This window comes from Bison bison, unplaced genomic scaffold, assembly GCF_000754665.1.
Source record: "Bison bison bison isolate TAMUID 2011002044 unplaced genomic scaffold, Bison_UMD1.0 scf7180017864326, whole genome shotgun sequence".
NCBI lineage: Eukaryota > Metazoa > Chordata > Mammalia > Artiodactyla > Bovidae > Bison > Bison bison.
The window spans coordinates 6,445,940-6,450,836 of record NW_011494898.1 but is presented as its reverse complement, the minus strand read 5'-3'; the positions used below and the strand labels follow the sequence as shown (position 1 = coordinate 6,450,836).

Genomic DNA, 4,897 nt, shown 5'->3' with positions numbered 1-4,897 from the left:
GGATTTATACTAGATTGTTTTAAGAGTAGGGAACATTCCCTTAGGTAGGTACCTGCCTCAAAACTAGAGGATCCATCTCTTACTAAGGCTGGTACATTGTTTAGTGAATTGTAAATAGATGGAACCATTAAGATGAGACTTTACATAAACTGTGCTTTTATTTATTTATTTTTGAGAAAAAAAAATAAAGCCTTGTTTACGTTGGTTAATTAATTAATAGCCTGTTGCCATCATAGTGTCTCATGCTTTTGCTGCATGATGGATGGTGGAGGGGGCGTGGCTTGGGGAGGCGTGGCTTGCATTTCAGGTATTCAGTAGACGTGGCTCCTTTGCAGCCGTCTTTCTGTAGCCCTCCTTTGAATACCAGTCAGATGTACATATACACAATGGAGTATTACTCAGCCATTAAAAATAATACATTTGAATCAGTTCTAATGAGGTGAATGAAACTGGAGCCTATTATACAGAGTGAAGTAAGCCAGAAGGAAAAACACCAATACAGTATACTAACGCATATATATGGAATTTAGAAAGATGGTAACAATAACCCTGTGTACGAGACAGCAAAAGAGACACTGATGTATAGAACAGTCTTATGGACTCTGTGGGAGAGGGAGAGGGTGGGAAGATTTGGGAGAATGGCATTGAAACATGTAAAATATCATGTATGAAACGAGATGCCAGTCCAGGTTCGATGCACGATACTGGATGCTTGGGGCTAGTGCACTGGGACGACCCAGATGGATGGTATGGGGAGGGAGGAGGGAGGAAGGTTCAGGATGGGGAGCACATGTATGCCTGTGGCAGATTCATTTTGATATTTGGCAAAACTAATACAATTATGTAAAGCTTAAAAATAAAATAAAATTTAAATTTAAAAAACAAAAACAAACAAACAAAAAAAACTAAGCATCCATACTGCTCACACTGAAATCCGCGAAAGGATTGTAACCAGAGCAAAAGCCCTCTAGTGGAAGATCTGTTTGTAACTCTATTACATAGTATGTGACTATTAACTAGAGGGATTCTAAATAGTTCTTTTAGGAACCTTTTAATGTTTTTTTTTTAAATTGCTGAGTTCCAAATAATACTTGGTCAGTAGTCTAAATATTTAATGTTAACATAACAAAAAAGAACACCGCTTTTATTGTTAAACAACACATACCAACTACATAGAAGGGAACAACAGAACAACTGTATCTGAATTTCCATTTTAGAAAACTATCACTAAATGTGTAAACGTGCCATTCTCACTTAACTTATAGCTGAACCAGATAACGTGAAAGAACTTAGAGGAAAACAGCAAAGAAAAGCTGAACTTCTGTTTTATCCTTTACATGGGCTCCTATTCTATGCACAGCAGGGTGATCATAGTTCATGGTATTAATAAAGCAGGACCAAAAGCTTACTAGGGTTTAAATATAGCCTGTGACCTCAGGGAATTTCTGGATTTTAGTTCTTGTTCTGCCAGCTCCTGTTAGATCTTTGTCAATTACCAGAGCTTCAAATTCCTTATCTGAAATTGGAAGGGCTATTGCATGTAATAATAATACCCATTGCTATATTGAGTACTTGCTATGTGCCACACATTGTGCTAAGCACTTTATATGTATTATTTCATTTAATCTTCACAACAACCCATATGTTAGAGATGTGACCCCACTGATTCTACCATTAGAATGTTGGTCTGCCAGACAGCAAATCTATATACCTGAAAACAATATAAGTCTTAAAAACCAAATCTAGGTCTAAAATTTTATGAGAAATTGGCCTTGGACTAACTAATGTCAATTACACATTGAATTCTCTGTTTCTGATGAAAACCACCAATGAGTTAATTAACCATACTGTTCCTGGGTCATTTGATTTAATTCTGGTCCTTAGGTTTAGTCTCCTCCATCATTCCTCCTTCTGTGGCTGCCTGTTTTGCTTTCTCTTATTAAGAAATTTTCATTTTCACTGCATTTAAACTGTCAGTATTATCCTTTATCTGGTGTTATGTTTAGCAAGTTAAACTATCCTCATAATTTTATCAAATTTCTAGAAAAGTCCTGTTGGTATTTGATCTGCATTGCATTTTAACATACACTGTAGTTTGAAGAAATTTGACATCTATAGCTATTCTTTAAATATTCAGTCTCATTGCACAGGAGTGCAATATATCCCTGTAATTATGTTGTTTTTTAAAGTAGTTCCCAATAATATTTGATATCCTTCAGTATATGTTTCAGTTCAGTTCAGTTGCTCAGTCATGTCCGACTCTGCAACCCCATGAACTGTAGCACCCTAGGCCTCCCTGTCCATCACCAACTCCTGGAGTCCACCCAAACCCATGTCCATTGAGTCGGTGATGCCATCCAACCATCTCATCCTGCATCATCCCCTTCTCCTCAGGCCCTCAATCTTTCCAAGCATCAGGGTCTTTTCAAATGAGTCAGCTCTTCGCATCAGGTGGCCAAAGTATTGGGGTTTCAGCTTCAACATCAGTCCTTCCAACCAACACCCAGGACTGATCTCCTTTAGGATGGACTACTTGGATCTCCTTGCAGTCCAAGGGACTCTGAAATCTTCTCCAACACCACAGTTCAAAAGCGTCTAACATATTCCTTCTTAATTTGTAGGTATCTTCTTTTTCTTTGCTACTTTCTTTCTCATTTATTGGCCCTTCTCTTTTCTTGATCTTCTCCCTATCCCATCAAAAGTAGATGTTAAAACACTTTTATCTTATAAAACCCTAGGTATAGGATTTCCTGTACCCTAATTGTGCTGTCTCATCTATCCCAATGATTGCAACTACCACCTGTACATAGATGACTTCCACATTTATATGTTAATCCAATCTATGTCTATAATTCCTTGTACTCTTCTCTACCAGGTACCATTAGCAATCCCAAACTCGAAATATCCAGAACCAAACTCATTATCTTATTTCTGAGGATAAATTCATACATTTGAATTCCATATTTTGCTTAATAGTATTACAATATGTATCCAAATTCGGAGTATTAGAGCCAGCTTCTTTCTCTTTTTCTATATACAATCTGCAGCCAGGTCTTTATGCTTTAAGTTCTGTGAAGTTTCCAGCATCCATCCCCTTTTCTCCACTGTCATAACCACTGTCAGAGTTCATGCTCTCCTGAAATCTTGTCTGGATTATTGCTTTGATCTTTAAGCCTTTCTTTTTGTTTCCATCTTCTTTCCTGCCATCCCATCTAGCCTGATAACCATCCTGTTCTTCTTTCTATTGCACAGCATCATTTCAGTCTGTCCTGTAGTCAGGATGCTGCAGTAGTCCACAGTAGCTCCTTGCCTAACTCAGTACAAGTTCCTCAAATTAGAAGTTAAGACCCTCTTACTCCAGTTTCTTTGCATTCTTCCTTTCAGGTGATTCTAGTCTTCAAGCCATCACACTATCCTGCAACTGAACTGTTCACTTCTTTAGAAATACCTGATAATTTTATTCATCTATCCAAATTGGTCATACTGCAGCTGTTCCCCTGAATACCTCCTTGGTCACCTCTACCTAGTGAAGCCTATCTACTTTAAAAGTATATGATATCTCCCTCACCTCATACCTTAATTTTGGTAATTTGTCATGGTATAAAGGAATATTATGCTGTTTATGTACATGACTTTTCTTCATTTCTAGATTTTTCAGCTCTTTAACTGCAGGGATTGATCTTACTCATCTTTCATTCTACTCAGTCTTTTGTGCACATATAGAGTTCTCTAAATATTTATTAAAACAAATTATCAGTTCAGTGAGTTCACTCGCTCAGTCATGTCCAACTGCGACCCCATGAACGGCAGCACGCTAGGCCAAACTATCCATCACCAACTCCCGGAGTCCACCCAAACCCATGTCCATTAAGTCAGTGCTGCCATCCAACCATCTTATCCCCTGTTATCCCCTTCTCCTCCTGCCCTCAGTCTTTCCCAGCATCAGGGTCTTTTCCAATGAGTCAGCTCTTCACATCAGGTTGCCAAAGTACTGGAGTTTCAGCTTCAACATCAGTCCTTCCAGTGAACACTCAGGACTGATCTCCTTTAGGATAGATTGGTTGGATCTCCTTGCAGTCCAAGTTACTCTCAAGAGTCTTCTCCAACACCACAGTTCAAAAGCATCAGTTCTTCAGTGCTCAGCTTTCTTTATAGTCCAACTCTCACATCCATACATGACCACTGGAAAAACCATAGCCTTGACTAGACAGACCTTTGTTGATAAAATAATGTCTCTGCTTTTCAATGCTGTCTAGATTGGTCATAACTTTCCTTCCAAGGAGTAAGCGTCTTTAATTTCATGGCTGCAGTCACCATCTGCAGTGATTTTGGAGCCCAGAAAAATAAAGTCAGCCACTGTTTCTGCTGTATCTTCATGTATTTGTCATGAGGTGATGGGTTCCGGATGCCATGATCTTAGTTTTCTGAATGTTGAGCTTTAAGCCAACTTTTTCACTCTCCTCTTTCACTTTCATCAAGAGGCTTTTTAGTTCCTCTTCACTTTTCTGCCATAAGGGTGGTGTCATCTGCATATCTGAGTTTATTGATATTTCTCCCGGCAATCTTGATTCCAGCTTGTGTTTCTTCCAGTCCAGCGTTTCTCCTGATGTACACTGCATATAAGTTAAATAAGCAGGGTGACAATATACAGCCTTGACATACTCCTTTTCCTATTTGGAACCAGTCTGTTGTTCCATGTCCAGTTCTAACTGTTGCTTCCTGACATGCATACAGGTTTCTCAAGAGGCAGGTCAGGTGGTCTGGTATTCCCATCTCTTTCAGAATTTTCCACAGTTTATTGTGATCCACACAAAGGCTTTGGCATAGTCAATAAAGCAGAAATAGATGTTTTTCTGGAACTCTCTTGCTTTTTCAATGATCCAGCAGATGTTGGCAA

The 4,897-nt window shown here is 38.8% G+C and overlaps 1 pseudogene; it reads right to left on the bottom strand.

Annotated features, from left to right (window-relative positions):
* Positions 1 to 4,897, bottom strand: part of LOC104998274 — a 10,937-nt pseudogene that overhangs the window by 5,017 nt on the left and 1,023 nt on the right.